The 19,851-nt window shown below is 44.6% G+C and overlaps 1 protein-coding gene and 1 long non-coding RNA gene across 3 annotated transcripts in view; one reads left to right on the top strand and one right to left on the bottom strand.

Annotated features, from left to right (window-relative positions):
- Positions 1-6,024: 6,024 nt before the first annotated feature.
- The window catches only part of LOC125964013 (uncharacterized), a 99,044-nt gene continuing 85,217 nt past the window's right edge, over positions 6,025-19,851 (bottom strand). The window contains exon 3 of the long non-coding RNA XR_007476505.1: positions 6,025-6,119. This is a non-coding gene — a long non-coding RNA (uncharacterized LOC125964013). The remainder of the gene's footprint in view (positions 6,120-19,851) is intronic.
- FGF1 (fibroblast growth factor 1) overlaps positions 14,184-19,851 on the top strand; it is a 102,187-nt gene continuing 96,519 nt past the window's right edge. Inside the window, exon 1 of one of the 2 annotated variants that reach the window (XM_049708060.1) lies at positions 14,184-14,560. The gene's annotated coding sequence lies outside the window, so the exon portion shown is untranslated. The remainder of the gene's footprint in view (positions 14,561-19,851) is intronic. The other variant, XM_033406548.2, reaches the window with a different exon arrangement.

Raw genomic sequence — 19,851 nt, forward strand, 5'->3', positions numbered from 1 at the left:
TCTGATGCAGCTGGTCTGGGATGGGGCCAAGAATTTGCTTTTCTAACTACTTCCCAGGTGATGCTGATGCTGCTGGACCGGGGATCACCCTCTGAGAAACCCAGCTCTAGAGTGCAGGGCTGCGGTCTGAGTGAAGCCACATCACTCAGCTACTTTATAGAAGAAAAGTAACTGTTTCCTCACCGCCTCCCCCGCTTTCACTGCCTAGCAGGTCACTCAACCTTCTGCTTCAATGCCTTCACCCGGACCATGGATGCCCATGGCAATGTGGAGGGCGCCCCCATGTGGCACAAATGGAAAATTACCTGAATTGTAACCTACTCGCTCTTACCCTTAATAAAGATTACTGAACAAATTTAGTTTTACCTGCTGGACAAAAGATCCTGGGAAACGTGAGCTGTTCATCATTCACTAGATCTGGTCCACGTGTAGAGGAGGGGCCATGGGTCCATTAAGGCGGGTGATGGGTCGAATACTTGGCCCAAAGTTGCCTGGGGACAGCAGAAATGATTTATTCTCATGGCTTTGGGATTTTATAGGGTGAGAAGTATTTTAGGAGAATAGTCCAAACCGGATTACTCACTACATTCTCTGTTGGAGAAGACGCCTTTGTAACAGACGTTAGAACTGAATAATTTCAAAGCCCTGGAAACACTATATGACTAAGAAAGAACCTTAGGATGATTATGAACAATTTCCCCTCTGACTTTCCTGAAATTAGAAAGCTGGCATTATTAACTGTGATCTAGTGTACAAACACTCCGGCACCCAGCTCGGTTACCCACTGATTCATCGCAAGCACGCAGCTTCTCACAGGCGTTACAACATCCTTATAGGCTTTGCTGCCACCTGCTGCTCGGGCCTGGGATGTGCAGGAGATGGTAACCAGGAAACTGTCAGCTCAGCAGGCTTCTCAGACTTCACAGTACATTAGAATCAGCTGGAGGGCTTGTTACACCATAGATTTGGGGGCTCCACCTCCAGAGATTCTGATTCAGCGGGACTTGGATGGAGCCTGAGAACTTGCACTTCTAATAACTCCCTGGGCGATACTGATGCTGCTGGTTGGGGGGCATGCACCTGGGTGGCATTTGTAGTTTCTCTTTATGCCACACATTTTCTAGACCTTGACCATTAATCAGTGTAAGTTGCAAATAACCAAGAGCCTCTAATTCAGGGTTTCTCACCTTGGGCACTATTGATATTTTGACGTGATAATTTGGTGCGTGTGTTTTTTGGGGGTGGGGGTTATTCTGTATGTTGTAGAATGTTTAGCAGCATCCCTGGCCTCTACCCACTAGACGGCCAGTAGCAGCCCTCTCAGGCATCACCAGACGTGACATCCCCAGTTGAGAACCGCTGCTCTAAAAGGTAGGCAGATTTTCCTCTCTCATTTGGTAGACTGTGATGGCACCCTCTAGTACTGCCTTAAATACGTAATGCTACTGACCTATAGGAAACTTCCAGCTCTGTGAGTTTAACTAACAGAAAAGAATAGCTTACATTAGTTGACTACCTACTCTGGGGCAAGGCACACTGTTAATGCTTTTTAATTACCCCCTTTAATTCCTACGACCACTCTTTTACTGAGGAGGAAACTGAAGCTTCCATGGGTTTTAAATAACTTGTCCAAGGTCATGGTTAATACCAGCTGGATCTGGGTGGTGCAAGGGGAGTGTGGAGCTGAACCAACCAGCGGAGTCCAGTAAAAATACAAAGCAACTCACAAATTCAAGCCACGTGTGTAATTTTACATTTTCTAGAAGCCACATTAAAATAGTATAAACGGTCAAATTGATTTTCGTATCTTTTATTTCACCCAACATTTACATCTAAACTGTTATTTTAACATGCAACTAATATTTTTTACATTGTTGATATATTTCACATTGTTTTTTTTACTCAGCCTTTGAAAGCTGTGTGTCTTTTACACTCGCGGCACCTCTCAGTGTCCACCAGCCACAGGTCAGGTACTGGAGAGCCACACATGCTCCCAGCTGCCACACAGCATCACACAGGACTAGACTCTCCACCTCAGTCCAGCCACCCTCCAGCCTCCATGTGTGGAGCAGCATGTGTCAATGTCACCTCAATGTCCTTCCATTTCTGCCTACAATTCAGCTATTTTATCAGATCCCTATACCTATTCATGGACCCTGCAATCTGTTCTTGGAATATCTCTACTTATTTTAAAATGAGGGCTACAGTTTTGTGAAATTTATCAAACAGTAGATTCCTCATCTGGTGGCCAGACTGTTGACTATCATCTAATTTTAGTTCCAATAGCTTTTCCAGTGGCTGTTTTCCCACAGTCTGTGTTTGTACTTGCATGATAGAGATCATTCATCTCATCTGACGCTAATCACCGAGGCATACGTTTAATTACACTCTGGAGTCTTTTGGTTTATCTCCCAACATCTAGGAATGTTCACCCTCATTCAGGGACTCTGCCTTTCAGCAGCCTCTAGATGATGTTTCTCCCTGCAGTTCTCATGCAGTCTTTAGTAAACGTTTCTGATCTCTTAGGAAACCATTTATTCTCTAGAGAATTTTGCAATAAACCCCTTAGTCTTAGCACATTTGTTCGTTCAAATTTTACAGGTATGAAAAGCAAAACAGACTTAAGTACTAAGGTCAACTTACACCAATTAAAAAGGAGTAATAAGAGCTCATCCTTATGAAATGCTTTCTATAAACCATGCGCTGTGCTCAGCACTCGACACACATTTTTTTTCTTTTTTTAAAATTAATTAATTAATTTTTGGCTGCGTTGGGTCTTCGTTGTTGCACGCCAGCTTTCTCTAGTTGCAGTGAGTGGGGGCTACTCTTTGTTGCGGTGCGCGGGCTTCTCATTGCAGTGGCTTCACTTGTTGCGGAGCACGGGGTCTAGGCATGCAGGCTTCAGTAGTTGTGGCACGTGGGCTCAATAGTTGTGGCTCACAGGCTTAGTTGCTCCATCGACACACATTTTCTTATTTATTTTTCCTAATAGTCCTACCAGGTAGGTGCAACTAAAATTGCATCTCGAGGTGAGGAGAGGAGGCACAGCATTTAAGAAACTTGCCCAAGGTCTCCCAGCTAGCAACTAGCAGAACCGGGAGTTGTATCAAAATCTGTTTAATGATAGAGGTGATTGCCTCATCTCTACACTCCACTGTCTGAAAAGTGATTTGCAAATATTGCTTTTATTCCTGAGTTTGTAAGGGTGTGGTTCTGGATTACATCTCATTCTCTTGATGGGGAAGATAGATAGATAGATAGACAGATAGATAGATAGATAAATGCAGCATTATTGACAATGGCCAAGATATGGAAGCAACCTAAGTGTCCATCAACAGATAACGGATAAAGCAGATGTGGCTAATATATACAAGTTAATATTACTAAGCTACAAAAACTTGGAGGGCATTATGCTAAGTGAAATAAGTCAGACAGAGAAAGACAAATACTGTGTGATACCGTTTATGTGTGGAATCTAAAAAATACAACAAACTAGTGAGTATAACAAGAAAGAAGCAGACTCACAGATACAGAGAACAAATTACTGGCTACCAGTGGAAAGGGTGGGGAGGGGAAGTGTAGGGGTGGGGAAGTAAGACAGGCTCAAGGATGTATTGTACAACACGGGGAATACAGCCAATATTTTGTAATAACTGTAAATGGAGTGTAACCTTTAAAAACTGTGTAAAAATAAAAATTAATAAATCAATAAAATATATAATTCTTGGTGTTCTAGGGACTGCCTCTGAAGCAAGATGCCAGGACCACTCAGGATGCAGGGCTCTTGCCTTGAAGAGGGGGCTGAGACTCGGGTCCGTCAGGAGGTCACATCAGGAGGCTCAACAAGGTCATATCAGAACCCAGAGCCAGGAGAGCATGGGCGCCAGAGTGTGATGAGTTTAGGAGTGAGTGGGGGTGGGGATGTGGAAGTGAGGAGGGAAGACAGGTCTCCAGGAGGAAGAGAGGGAGAGAGGGTGGGAGAAGAAGTGTGATAGGGCTCGGGGGGGGGTGGGGTGGGGAGGGAGGTTATGACTTGCTTTGCAGTTTTGTTTCATTACACTTGAGCATGTTGCAATGCTGATGGGGGGAAAATTAAGAGTTAAAGATACAGGAGATCTTGGGGAGGGGGTGGATGTGAATCAGCAAGGACCCTAAAGAATCAGGACAAGGCAGGTGTTTGAAGCCCATGTGGGGGACACACGTTCGCTGGTTTGATATCAAAGCCTTCTTGCATCTGCATCACCCCATCACTTCCCACCGCCACTGTCTGCCAATCAACCACTGTCAAGATTCCCATGGCCGAGTAGCTTAAGAAGTGTTTATAGTCAGAAACATTTTCCTTCCACTGGACATGAGTTCCTATCCCTGTCAGTGAGGAAAGCACACATCACACGATACCAGAACACATATCCCCAGGCAGCCCCATATGCACGAGACATAGTTTGATACAAGAGCACCACATCTGTCTCCACCTAAAACAGCTCGGAAGGGGTCAGCCTCAGATCCCTGAAATATTGCACCATTTGGATTACCTTCCTTAAAAATCCCGTTATAATACAAACGGGTCAAAACAAGCAGGAAGAGAGCACCCACGTTCACTGCAGCGTAATTCACAACGGCTGAAAGGCAGAAGCAACCCAAGTGTCCATCAGTGGATGAATGGATAAACAAAAGGTGGTATGTATGTTCATACAATGGAATAGTATTCAGCCCTTTTTAAGCAGGAAGGCCATTCTGATACATGCTACAACATGGATGAGCCTTGAGGACATTATACTCCGTGAAATAAGCCAGTTGCAAAACAATAAATACAATATGATTCCATCCACATGCGCTATCTAGAGTAGTAAAATCCATAGAGACAGAAAGTAGAATGGTGGCTGCCAGGGGCTGGGGGAAGGGGGGAATGTGGAGTTGCTGCCTGCTGGGTAAGGAGTTTATTTGGGGACGATGAAAAGAGTTCTGGAGATGGATGGCAGTGACGGCTGCACAACAATGTGAATGTACTTAAAGCCACTGAACTGTATACTTAAAAATGGTTAAGATGGTAGCTTTATGTCATGTGTATCTTACCACAATTAAAAGAACTAATTTAAAAACCTAGCTCATTTAAAAGGGGCCACTTGATCCCTTGTTCTCATTTATTATTAGACTGCCTCAGCTTTGCTTCTCAGTAAAGGAAACTCAGCAGAGAGCAGGACATCTGGGGAGCTGGGATCTGGGAGAGCTGATGAGAGGCGACAGTCCCTGTGGCTAGTAATTCCCTGGGCTATGGGATGTGATTTGAGAAAGGGCAGGTCTTGAATCCCATCCTGACCTGAGAGGGACAACCCTGTGGGATCCTCAGTAGCAGGAAGAGAATGTGAGCCCCAGACACCTTGGGGAGCTGCTTGGGGGGCGGGGAAGGGAGACAGCAGCCTCTGTGGACTTGCCAAAATGGCAAGTAGCCTCCCTCTGGGGGAGTAATACTACTACACAGTTATTATTACTATTCAGGCTTCTGTGAGTCAGCAACACTGGCTTATTTAGAAAACTCACAAGCTGGCGTAAGTGAGCCCTGACACTGTGAGTCAAAGTGAAGGGTGGGTGTGAGAGTGGTGGACCCACACCCATGACCCATGACCCTCCCAGTCTAGTGCTTTCTTTAATTCGGCCAGCACCTCCTCCACCATCAGACCCTGGGAAAGGAAGCCACTTGGCCACAAAGAGCAGCATCTGAACCCTCATCAATGAGAGAGAGACAGAATTGTTACACTAATATGGAAACACTAAAGGAAGGAATAAATTTCATCTCCATGCATCTCTAGCTTGAGTTCCAAGCTCAACAGATGCTATTTTTATCAAATACTTTGTATTCTGTGACAGGCTTTGCCAACGTTCTATTTTTAGACACATCAGAAAAAGTCCACTTTGATTTCTCTTCCTTCTGGCTTCTCCCTCCCCGTTTGTGGGAGGGGTGGTGGGTTGGGTGGGACCCTGTCCTTTCAATAGAAAGTAAGTGACAAGGAGATGGCAGCCATCCGAAAACTCACCCTGGTGCCAAGACATCCTGATATGGGCTCTGCCTCCTTTGCAAAATGACGTCTTGTCCTGGCTTCACCCCATCCCAGATGGCAGAGCTGATGGGACAGGAAAACACACATATTTTAGAGTATTGACAGCATCGTTTCTCCCTGCCCCCACTTCCTGTGAAGGAGGATTTAGCTTTGGCCCACGAAGTTTTGGAGCCTATCTCGCGCAGAAGGTAGGAAACCATGGGAAGGGGTTCTGCACTGTGTGGTGCTGTGACTCAGATGCCTTGATGGGGTCACTGAAGCAAAGGCGGAGAATCACCTAATGGAAGAAGCAGAACAGATCAGAAGGTAAGAAGGGGGACAAGGGAGATAAGAGCCAGGGATGGGCTGAACTGGGAGGAATTAAAGAGATGAATTCTGGGGGACTGGAGTAGCTGCTGAGCTGCCATGAGGGGGATTTGGGAGAGAGATGGGAGACGGCTTTTCAGAAATGTTCTTGGTGTTATGATTGGAATCCATCCTCCCCCTTGGCATTTTTAAGAGATTTCCGTAGAGACATAAAGTGGTTTGAAAGTTATTTTTTTGTATGAGGGCCTGGTGTTTATTCAAGGCAGCCTGGACCGCTGGAGGCTAGCGTTTACTGGTAGAGGAGAACCACCCTTCACCCCACTTCTCCCATCAATGCAGACTGCAGTCCAGCTATTTCAAACTGGTATCCAGTGGGCTCGGTTTGGACCCCAGATGGACCTTGTGTGGCTCATTGAGAGTTAATTTTTTTTAACCACCATTGAAAATTGGGATTTCACATTTAAAAAGCCCACATTTCCTACTTCTCTTGAAAAAAACCGGAAAATCTGGCAACATGAGACTTTCATCCCCATAAGGCAAAAATAAGCACATGCTCTCTGGTTGACCCCAGTGCCCACCACTCACAGAAGGTGTGCACGTGCCCAAACACCTGGACAACTTCCTACATTTATACTTCTTACCATCTGGTAACAGCAGACTAGATCATCGGGGTCTGCTTTCCTGCTGGGGACAATTAGAAAGGCTGGACAAAATAAGAAAAAAATCAGCCTGAAGGCACCCAAAACTTAAGAAGATCGTGAAGAATTGCCAAACCAAGTTCTGGGAAAAGATGGCCATTCAGGGAGACAAGCCCAACAACTGGGGGCCCTTTCCCCCTTGGGATATTGGCTGCCTCAGGAAGAGACAACTAAGAAGCTGAGAGGTTAAGCAGCACCTAGGCAGCTCTGCATGTCTAAGGGGACACACGGTGGGATCCAGTGCCCACCGAAGGAGCCGGGGTACTGTAACTCCCCGTTTTAGACAAAGACCCTGAAATTGCACCTTAAGACTAGGTGAACTGAAAATAACCAGATTTTGCAGAGTCCCAACCCAGCTTCCAATGAGCTTAATGCTTCAAACTGGATTAAGGCCAGATTGGCCAGACCAGGTTGCTAGTAACCCCAGGTGCCTAGCAGAAGCAAACGTAAGTACAGTAAGTCCGCTACATACAAACCTCCAACTTGCAAAGTTTCAAAGATGCAAACGTGCGTTCATGTGTCCAATCACCTAAGTTAGTTCTGTTTGAGGAGGCACACCTGAACATAGAACGGTACACAAGGGTTGCAGCAGTCGTTCAGAATGCAATCCAGTGCTACTGTGTCATCTACAATGACAAAAAAGAGCTACTACCCAGACATCACTGGATCGATTTTTTGAAGAGGGTAGATAGAATTGAATCCAGCAAGGAACCAGATCCTGTGCCATCAGCGTCAGGCGTGAGTGAAACTGCAGCTCGCCCTCCGTCTCCTATCGCTGACGATCCTTCAGCTCTGCCATCTCCCACCTCCTCCCTCTCCTCCAGTCAGTAACTCTTCTTGCCTGTTCACTCGATGCCAGCCCCTGTACGCCAGCTGTTGTACTGTACAACTGTACTTTTCAAGGTACTGTACTGTAAGACTAAAAATGTTTATTTTTTGTTTGTTTGTTATGTATTATTTGTGTGAAAAGTATTATAAACCTATTACAATACAGTACTATATAGCCGATTGTGTTGGTTGGGGACCTAGGCTAACTTTGTTGCACTTACAAACAAATTGGACTTATGAACGCACTCTCAGAACGGAACTTGTTCATATGTAGGGGACTTACCGTACCTCTGGAGGAAGATAACACCATAACGTCTCACTTTACTTCTACTAACAATTTTTCACATACAATTCGGTCTGAAGGTACCGAGACACATGAGGAAACAAGACAACGTGAATGAGATCCAACAGAAACAACTACAATAGAAACAATCCCAGAGAATTCCACTTTTGGAGTTACTGGACACAGACTTTGTGCAAAGGAGATAAAAGATGAGATTTAAAAATATGGCAGAGAACTGGAAATTTTCTTAAAAAGGGACAATAATGATTTGAAAGATAACCAAATAGTAATTTAGAGTTGAAAATATAATAACAAAAGTAAAGAGCTGACTGGATGGGTTTAAAGCAGATTAGACACAGTCAAAGGGAGAAGTGATGAACTGGGAAGTCGGTTAGAAGAAAACATCAGGATGAAACATGGAGAGACACAAGGATGGAACATACAGTGGAGGGAATAAGAGATGTGGAAGATAAAGTGAGGATTGAAGTTCTAGAAGGAGACGAGAGAGAGAATAGGGCGGGAGCAATAATTTGAAGAGAAAATATTTGAGAAATTGCCAAAATTGACGAAAAACAAGCCACAGATCCCAGAATCCCTGGGAACCCCAAGCAGGATAAATAAAAACTACACCTAGGTACACGTCATAGTAAAGTATATGAAAACCAAAGACAAAGAGAAGAAAAAAACGTTAAAAGCAGCTATCATTACTTGAAAAAAGGAATAGACTGTTAGCTTGCTTCTTGACAGAAACAATGGAAGCTAGAAATTAGTAGAATTTAAATATCTTTCAAGGGCTGAAAGAAAAGAAGTACCAACCTAGAATTCCAGGCCCAGTGAAAAGAGCCTCTAATAACAAAGGTTAACTTAAGACATTTTCAGGATTCTTTACCAGCAGCAGACACTAAAGCATGTTCTTTAAGGGAAAGGAAAATGATTTAATATGACAGATTACAGGTGCAGGAAAAAACGAAGAACAATGCAGAGATTAATTTGAGGAAATCCAAATGAAGTAGACTGTACAAAACAACAGGGCAATGTCCACTGGGGATTTAAAAAGTTAAAATGTATAACAAGTACACATAAGTAAGGAGGGAGGGGTAAATGGAACTAAGATGTTCTAAGGTCCTTGTATTACTATGGAAGAAGATAAAAATGTTAATTAACATTAGACTTTGATAAATCAAAGATACATATTGTGATCTCGAGGATAACTTCTAAATGAACAGTAAAAAAAAGTATATAACTTGCAACGTAAGAGAGGGTAAAACAGAATATTTAGCCACTCCAAAAGCAAACAAAGAAAGGAGGATAAAAAGAACGTAGAGCATGTGACAAGTGGAAACATTTAATAAGATGGTAGATTTGAATCCAAATATATCAGTAATTTCATTAAATGTAAATGAACAAAATACGTCAATTAGAAGTCAGAGTATTGAGCTGGATTTTAAAAATCTATATACTGTTTATAAGAAACACATCTAAAATATTAGTTTTAAAATGTTGAAAGTAAAGGGTAGACAAAACATAAATATTAAGCAAAATCATATTAATATTTATAGTATATATTAATATCAGACAAAACATATTTTCAGACCAAAAGCATTACTACAGCTAAAGAAGGATACATCATAATTTTTAAAATTTCAATTCACAAGGAAAATAGAGTGATTATAAAATTTGTATACATTTTATGATGTGGCTTCAAAACATATGACACTAAGATGGACAAAAATCACAAGAAATGACCAGATAAATAAGTAAGGATATAGATTGTTTGAACATGATCAGTAAACCTGACTTCGTGGAGGTATATACATATATATTTTTTATATATGTATATATTTTGCACCCAGCAATTATATATTTTTATTTTTTTTTGCAGTACGCGGGCCTCTCACTGTTGTGGCCTCTCCCATTGCAGAGCACAGGCTCCGGACGCGCAGGCTCAGCGGCCATGGCTCACGGGCCCAGCCGCTCCGCGGCATTTGGGATCTTCCCGGACCAGGACACGAACCCGTGTCCCCTGCACCGGCAGGCGGACTCTCAACCACTGCGCCACCAGGGAAGCCCCCCGAGCAATTAATAGAATTCAGGTTCCCCAAATATTTATGACTCTCACTTCCTCACCTTCCAAGCAAATAATAGGACTAAAATTCTCCACCTCATTTTATGTTAGGTGTGGCCATAAGACTCATTTTGACCAATGAAATGTGAGTAGGAGTAACTGCCAGGTGCTAGTGTAACAGTAACCATCTCTCCCCTTTCCTTCCTGTAAGCTGAGGGCTGGACCTCCCTCAGTCTGGGCCCTCAACTGAGAATGACATGGAGCAGAACTGCCCAGCCAACCTACACATGGACATGTCAACGTTGATGTATGAGGAACAGACCTTTGTTACTTTGAGTCACTAAAATTTGGAGATTATTTATAAACGTCGTATAACCTGGTCTATCCTGACTAATACAAGCAGAAAAAGAAAAGGATTACTTTTCAGGCACAGAGGTGAGCCTGTCTTGAAAGAGTACGGTGTGACAAGTCCTGGTGAGTTCACTATGACTTAAGCTCTGGGGAGGTGGGGTGGGAACAGGGCTGTCGCAGGAAGAGCGGCTCTCAAGAAGAGCCCATAAAGACTGCCTGGAGGCAAGTTTTGAAGGACCCTGGGTTAATAATAAGGAATGGATACTATCCTGGAAGTTTTTTGAATGTTCTCCAGAAGTTGGTGAGCGGCTGAATATTGGCAGTAACTGAGAGAATGAACTGGGGAGAATCTAACTGGTGTGAAAGGAGGGAATTAGGTGGGGAACTTTTCCCAATGAACGTGTTACACATTTTTCCCCACTTTCTGGAGGTAGCCATTTTTAAGAACTTGGTGAGACTTTTCCCAACAATTGCATGCACAAGCAAACACGCACAAAAAACCAATTTTAAAAACACAACTCAGATCAATCTCATTTAACCTGCTGTTCTGAAAATTTTTTTCCAGTTAATATCTTCATGGTTATTTTCTGTGTCATCTCAAAGAAAGTTGCCTCTTTCTTTTTTTTATTGGCTGCTCAGTATACCATTGTACGGATGTACCAGATGATGTAGCTATTCCCCTCTTGACAGACATTTAGGCTGTTTTCACTCTTGCCATGTTGCAGCCACCATATCATGAATCCTATCCGTAGATTTTTGTCTCTTTCTCTACAGACAGCAAGACCAGTTTTGCCACCATTTTAATGGTGAAAAGTTTAGGCTGGGTAACAGGAACACACCCAGGTAGGCCATTTGAGATGACAGTTTTGGTTAGGGGGTGCCTGGTATGCCTCGATTATGCCCAGAATGGTGTCTTGAACATAGTGGGTACTCAATAAGCACCTGTCAAATGAATGAATGGATGAATAGGTCCACATCCACTGTAGACACGTGGACGAGGCCTGCCCTGTGCCCATCCATAACAGGCTTTCTCAACTCCACTACTACTGACTTTAGGGCTAGCCTGGATACTCTGTTGTGGAGGGCACTATCCTGAACACTGCAGCAGGCTTAGAGCATCCCTTGCCTCTACCCGCTAGGTGCCGTGAGCACAACCCCAGTTGCAGCAACCAAAAATGCCAAATGTTCCCTGGGGAAAATTTGGTCCCAGTGATTTTTAAATATGGACTGTATTTGTGTAAGGGCAAAGGCCCTTTCTAAAAACAACTGACTCTGCAAAGGTTGATCCTATTCACCAATCCTCCCACATTAAAATGGCCTTTCTTCCTGGGTTCTCACAGTCCTTTCATAGAGATTGCTGAATACCTTTTTCTGGCTTCAGACTTTATTCCTAACATCTCCACCGTGAGTTAGGTCAATCTTCGTAACATACAATCCTCATTCTACGTTCTCTCATTACTGACTACCCCTCCTTGGAAGTACTTATCAAATGTGAATTCTTATATTTATTTGAGAAAGTACTACATTAATCTGTTTCCCCTCACTCAATTCCCTAGAGGGACTCATAAGTAAGAATTTGGCATGTCACATGTCAGGTTTTGCTCACCATTTTTATGTCTAGTGCCCAAAACAATGCCTGACAGATAGTAGATGCTCAATGGGTGTTGGCTGGATGGGTGGAAAGATGGATGGATGGATGGATGGATAAAAGCCAAGGGCTGACTGATTCACCCATTTTTGCCCTTGTGCCTTCTGAAACAATTTTGAAAAATAATGTTACTTCTACTCACATTTAAAAATTGACGTTAAACGTTCACCACTAAGTTGGTGGATGGATTCAAGATAATAGCTTCCAGCATATTGTAAATATTGGAATTAAAATTTTAAACTGTGACAACATTCTTTAAATGTACCTATTAATCTGTTATTTTTATTTCTAATATTCTCTACAACTTTCACGGTACTCTCCCTCAAATTCAAGGGATGGAAGAGACAAAGTTGTTCAATTAAAGACTGCCTTAATTAATTATTAAGGGAAGTTGAATTAAATTTTTAAAGGAAGCTTCCAGTTTGAGAACCTGGACCTGGAAATTTTTACATTCAGGGTTATGGTTCCTTAGTAAGATTTTTGAAGAGTGAGGGGTATGCTTTCCAGTAAAGGTAGGATTATTATGAACACAGACATGTTCTCAGGCAAATCAGTTTTAGGAAAAGGTACCTAAAGAAACTGGGAAACTGGAAACTGGTTCTCTAAAAATAATCCCTGGTGTGCCCATTGGAAAGTCTTGAAGACCACCATCCTAGGGGTAATGCATGCTAGTGGCCAGCAGAGGACAGTGTTGGACAAGCTATTGGGCTCCCTCTCCCTGTCTCTCCCTCAAGGCAGCAGACAGAAAGGGCAATTCACCTTGGATGCAGTGGGGACCACAGCCTGGGCGGCCCCACCCAGTCCTCTCTGGTGTGTGTGTGTTTGCACAGTGAATTATTCATAGGAAACTGGCTCCACGGAGAATGGAGGCCAGAGACTCTCCATCCTGTACCTAGAATCAGGGCCTGGGACTGTAAACAGATGAAAACCTTATTCTTTTTTCCCTTCAAGAACTGAGGTTGGGAAAAGAAACTGAGGATTGAAGTCATGGGTCTGAATCAAATGTGAGGTTTTTGTTATTCTTCTTATAAAATGAAAACAACAGTGAAATCTCAATAATTTATGGAGACAGGGAGCAAAGTGACGGAAAGTTCCTGCTATTCAGTCAGATGATGGGGGCTGGGATCTCTCTCCTTGGCAAGCTCACCTTCCCCAGCCTCTGCCTCTCTGGCTGTCAGATCGGAACAGGATTACCTTCCCCACAGAGCTGTTGCGAGGATAAATGAGACAAACGCGAGAAGAGAGCTCAGCATGAAAATGGCATTTAGCAAGGGCTCAAGAAATGACAGTGGTGATGGCAAAGATGATATGGAATTGGCATTTTGTCAGGCATGAGGGTTTCAAAGCTTCCCATTCAGGTCTGAAGAGGAAGAACCAGAGGCAAAACCCCAAGCTTTTTAAATATTTTCAGTTTTACAAGCCTAGGAATTAGAAGCAGAAACAGCCAGGGGAAACAGCCAGAATCAGTGTGATTCAGTGTAAGAGCCTCACTCCTCCACATTGCTCACAAGTGCCTTCCAGGGGTGGGGTCCCACCCAGTGCTGGTAAGAGGGTCTCTGTGTCTACAGCAGTGTGCAGATGACGGCCAGATGCGTGTTGACTGTAGGACATGCCCACCAGCCTCAGATATAAAAGCAGTGACTTTGTTCATTAGATTGATATTCTGTGAAACCTCAAAGGGTGGGGATGAACTGGTTAAAATAAAGTTAGTAATTTGGACTAATAGCTCAGATATATTAAAAGTAAGGTTCAGAGCAAGCCCCCCTTCCCGCCTTCTGCCTTATACGTGGAAAGGTAACAGGGACATAGTTGAGAGAGAGGCATGGAGACAAGTTGGATGAGATAACTGCCCTTTCACCTGGCAGCTGTCCAGCCCCCAAATAGCTTTTGTGTTTGGTCCAAAAATAAGATCACATGAGAGGGGGAGAAATAAATACACAAGTGCTTGTCCTTGGACTTTCTGTGGTTACACCAGCCGCACTGGTAGGGACCCCATGAGGGTGGCCTGACGACGCACTCCCCAGGCTCCCCAAGGCTGCGGAGCCCACCTGCATCGGGGTGGGTGTGGTGTGTGGTGTGCACACGGCCCTTCTCTGGGGGCTCCCTGAGCTCCATACACATCAGAGAGGGAGCAGGAGAGAGAGAACAAGCAGCTCCAACAGCCTGGACTCCAGGGGAATAAGGGCATTGCCTCCTTTGGTGAAGGCCACGCCCTTCCTCCCGCGGTGGCCTGCCTGCAGCGGTCCTGGTAGGACAGTGTGGATGCTGTAGGCTACGCAGCTGCCGTCACCCAGAAAGAAAGTGCCCCAGAACCAAAGTACAGAGGTGAGTGCATCCGTTCCTCCAAGGGGCTCCGATTGCTGTGGACTTTCCGCTTGGCTTCAGGCTTGTGCTCTGCACAAACGCTCTCCCCCCACCCGCCCCCTGCTTCTCCCTGATCTGAGTCGGTGGCAGGCTTGAGGCTGTGTGATGGATGCTAGACTAAAGCATTCCCGTACTCCCTTCTCTCATTCGGAGGCCAGCTTGCTTCCAGAAAGAACTGGGTGAGTCGAATGCTTAGCAGGGAAGCAGGAAAGGGTTTCTACAAAGTGAATTATCTTTGCTGAGATCCAAGAAGACATTTCCCAGAAAATCATTAGACAAATCTCATTGCAGTAATGCTACTGCTTAGTTTTTTAAAAGCTCTGCATCGAATAGGAGATAAATAAAAGGATGCCAGCTGATTCCCTGTAACTGGGCAAAAGGGAAAAAACACAAATGGCATCTGTAGAGTTTCCTTTCCCCCCCTTCCCCATCTCTCCCTGATGACTTTAGAACCCTGCAAAATATACTTAACAGATCCAAGAACTCTCTTCTTTGGTTGAGAACAAGAGGAATAAAATCAAGGGTTTGGGGAGAACTGCTCTGTAAGCAGAGTCAAGGGGCAAAGAAGAACAACATTTTGCAGAGTTTTGGGTTCTCCTTCTAACATCTCCGCCACCCGAGCACGTGACATGTACCTGTGCCTATTGAGGGTACGGATAGGTGTCTCCATCGCTTGCACACGCATACCATTATCCCTTGGCTCAGGACCACAAATATCTATGCTCAGAGTAAAGCCAACAACATTGCTGGGAACAAGATAACTCCGTGAATAAGTCAAGATTCTTCTAGTGACAATGGACTGAAATCCAGTTTGAAGAGACTTAGACCAAAAAAGGGAAAAATGTTTTCCTCATGTAACTGAAACAGCCAGGGTTTTGATATGGTGGGATCCAGGTGCCCAGATGATGTTATCCTGAATCTGTCTCTCTCCATTTCTTGCTTTGCATCCCTGTGTCATTCTACTCCCAGGAAGACTCACTCATCCTGGTGGTAAGATGGCTGCCAGCAGCTGGGGGCTGACATCCTACTGGCCCAGCCAACCTACAAGAATAGGTGTTTCCCTTTCCCAACAGTTCTAGCTAGAGTCTCAGGGTCACAGTTCACTGAACCAATGTGGGTACTGTGCCATCCCTGCCATGGGGGTGTAGTCATCCCCACCCAAAACCACACGGCCTGAAAGCAACGAAAGGCTGGGTCCCCGAAGACAATCAAGGGGGCTGCATGCAGGATGGCCAAGGTCATTGGTTGGCACTTTGTACGGCTTTTTTTGTGATCGTCTAGATTAAGAGCCAGAGCTCCTCCAACATAACCCCGCCTCTTTCCTCCCTCTTATAGTCCACAATAATGTACGCGTGACAGAAAGTCTCATAGAAAGGATAATTATTAGTAGAACAGGTGACTAAAAGACCCCATGGTACGTCATCCCTAGAGACCTGAGAGTGGGAAAGACACCAGAAGGCTTGTCTCTGGCTCAGACTACCCACCATGCCCAGACCCACTGGGCCCCCAACCTGCCTGTGCTCCCACGGGTCTCCCCTTCCCTTCACCCACCTTTGCCCACTTCTTCCTCCCTCTTCTCTGCTAATGTGAACCCATCTTGCCTTTCAAGGGCCAGACTCCGTGCTGCCTCCCCTCCGAGGCCGCATCTGGCCCACCCAGCCTTTTCTGTTCTCTCCCTCTCCACACTGGGACAGCGCTGCCCCTCGGCATTGCAGTCCACTGTTTACCCGTTCTTTAAGAACTGCATGTATCTTAGTTTCTCTCCCAGCTTGAATTTTACATTCCTGGGGAAAATTAAGTTTCATCCCCAGCCCTCCCTGTGGTGTCTAACACACATTAGGTGCTTCCAACCAATAAAAATAGATAAAAACAGCCTCCCTAAATAGCTTAGAGAGGATGGCTAGATTACTTGAGAGCCTTAATTCTGATTGTATAAGTAATGTAATAACTATGACAAACACCGATGGAGCTCTGAATGTGTACTGGAGCCCCTGACAGGCATCATCTCAGGTAATCCTCACAGTGACCCTACGAGGTAAATACCACTATTATCCCCATTTAACAGATGGGGAAACTGAGTCTCAGAGAACTCAGTCACTTGTCCTAGATCAGAGAGCTAGTAAGTGGCAGCGTGGGAGTTAGAACCGAGGCAAGCCTACCATCTCCTTTCCTATTAGATTCCTCAGTTACATGTTCATCAGTGGTACTTCCTGCTGCCTGATTTGTAAGAGCGAGGGGCACAGGTGATTGGTCAGAGAGCAGGAGAAAGTTCAAATATTTTAGGCCCCTCTTCTGCCTCCGGGGCTCCCAGTGCCTCTACAGGGGGTTCGCCCAGCGATGAGGGGTCACACCCCTACCCCAGAGCCAACAAGAAGGTCAGGGGCAGAGGAATTTCACAAAAGGAGGTACCTCTGGGGCTCTGCAGAGAGCAAGGTGCTTTTTGATGAGATGAGCTCTTCGATTAGAATGGTCTTTGGGGAAACGTTAGCTGGAGGGTGGGCTTTAGAATCTGTCTGCCCGTCCGGCTGCCCATCACCAGGCCTTGTCCTTTCTCCTGCCCCCTGAACAGGGTGACCAGGCCAGAGGCCTCACTCAGAGGGCAGCTTGCAGGATTTGGAAAGCAACCAAATTCAGCAAATTCAGATCTCCAAGGAAACCCAAATCTTAAGTAAACGGTATTTTTTGTTTTATAACGTCTGTGCCTCTGCATCCAGCCACTGGCCTCTCGGTTGATGCCATCACCTGTGGTGCTGGGAGCCCTTGGTCTGAGGGTATCTTGTTTCTCTGATGCACGTGAACCTGCTCTTGTGAGTTAGCACCTTCTCGAGAGCAGATCCTGTTGGGTGTATGCCATGAATCCTCACAGTATCCCTGAGAGGCTCAGAGAGCTGGCATCCCCACGAGGGAGGCACAGTGAGATGAAAGCACGTTCCCAAATACACAGAAGCAGGGAGGGGCCGGGACTCCGGGAAGCGGGCCTCTGAGGTCCAAGCCTGCTTGCTTCCCCAGGCGGTCATGACAGAACAAAGCTAAAACCCAAAGAATTAAATAGGCTAAGTAATAGGCTTTGGGTGAATATTTAAGAGAAAAACCGCCACTAGATCCAAGAGAAATAAAAACAAATATTCACACAAAAACTTGTATATAACACGAATGTTCCAGCACCATTACTCATGATATCTAAACAGAGGAAATGAGCCAAATGTCCATTAACTGATGAACAAATAAAAGATGGCGTACCCATACAGTGAAATATTATTCAGCAATAAAGAGGGATGACGTGCTGATAAATACGGATCGAACTACCATGTGGATGAACCTTAAAGACACTATGCTTTATAAGGAAAAGAAACCCACGCTGTATGATCCCATCTATATGAAATGGCCAGAACAGGCAAATCTACAGAGACAGAAAGTAGACCGGTGGTTGCGTAGGCCTGGCGGGAGGGCAGGGATGAGGAATGATTACTAACGGGTATGGGGTTTCTTCCGGGGATGACCAAAAAAAGTTCTAAATTAGACAGTGGTGATGGTTGCACAACTTTGTGAACATACTAAAACCACTTAATTGTATACCACTTAATTGTATACTGGAAATGGGCAAACTCCATGGTATGTGAATTACATCTCAATAAAATTACTCAGAAAACCCCCAAACCATGGCTAATGAACCCAGTGACAGGGCTTTGCTGAAGGATGTGGTCTTACCCCGTCTGCTCTGATAAGCTTATGTCTCATCCCACCACGCTTGGCCACAGGCCACCCAGACAATTCAAGTGGAAAGAATATAGACGGAAAAGATAGGCTCCATAGATTTCCCCCCAGAGTCTAAACTGGAGGATCTTTTTTCTTCTTTCTTGTCCAGATCATTTTAAATTTTACGGAATCAATCTCACTATTCAGTTTTTGTTTCTGGGTTTCAAATCATGCTTCAAAAAGCATTCCCCATCCTAAGATGGTAAATCTCATTACCTAATGCTTTCCTCTAATGCTCTTCTCTAATGTTGTCCTCTAAGGTTTGTCTTATTACATTTAAACCTCTTATTTAATTGGGAATTTAAAAACAAACTGGGGATCCAGGTTGTTCTTGTTTGTTTTGCCAAATAGATAGCCAATGATTAGATCAGGAGTTTTAAAATTTGAGATTAAAATGGACTTGGGGCATCTTGTAACTTCCTGAAACTCAGTATGAAAAAGTGTGTGTGTGTGTGTGTGTGTGTGTGTGTGTGTGTGTTGTATACATTCCAACGCACCAAGGCAAGTGAACAGGACAGTTGTTAAACAATTACAGGGGAGGCCTGAGTGATTCCCCATAGGGAAAGTTCTCTGTCACATATGAAGGGAGAATCCCACCCACTTTGGCTTTGACGTGTTACTGAGGCAGAGAACGAGGGGTGCCTCTCACTGGCTCCCCTGGGCCTATAACACTTTAGGTTTCTGATCATTGGCTGACAAACCAATGGAGCTGATACATCATTTTAGATGACAGAACTTGGGGTCCTCCTGTCACAAAGAATTGGAGGAGGTTTCCTGTCCAGTAAATATAAATAAATGATACAGTGAAAATAAAACTGCCATTCCAAAGAAAATAGCAGATCCCTCCGTGCAGACTCGTGTGTTCACATAATAAACGTATAAGCAACTCACTGTGTGCCAGGCACTGTCTAGACTGGTGGTTCTCAAAGTCTGGTCCGTGGACCAGCAGCATCGTATCTCCTGGGAACTTGTTAGACATGCAAATTCCCAGGCCCGCTCCAGACCTACTGAATGAGAAACTCTGGAGCTGGGGTACAGTCATCTGCGATTCTGATGCACATTCAAGTTTGAGAACCATTGGTCCAAGTACTGGGAATATAAGGGTGAAAAGACAGATAAAATCCCTGCTCTCCTCACGGACTTTACATTCCAGTGTGTGTGCTAGGAGAAGACAGACAACATATAAGTAAACAAATAACTGAACATGATAATTCTCAGCTAGTAAAAAGATCTATGAAGAAAAAGAAAGATCTATGAGGGGCTGATTTAGAACAGGTGGTCAGGGAGGAGGGTCTGAAATGAGACCAGAATGGTAAGGAAGGGCCAGCCATGTAGAGAATCAAGGGGCAGAAAAGAAATGCATGCACTTCAGGCAGGGGGAACAGTAAGTACAAAGGCCCTGAGGTAGGACCACACTTGGCCTGTATGAGGAACAGTGAGGCTGGAGCACAGTGAAAAGGAGGAATGCATCGGGGATGGATTGGGAGGGGCAGGTG

Source organism: Orcinus orca, chromosome 3 (genome assembly GCF_937001465.1).
Source record: "Orcinus orca chromosome 3, mOrcOrc1.1, whole genome shotgun sequence".
Classification (NCBI taxonomy): Eukaryota; Metazoa; Chordata; class Mammalia; order Artiodactyla; family Delphinidae; genus Orcinus; species Orcinus orca.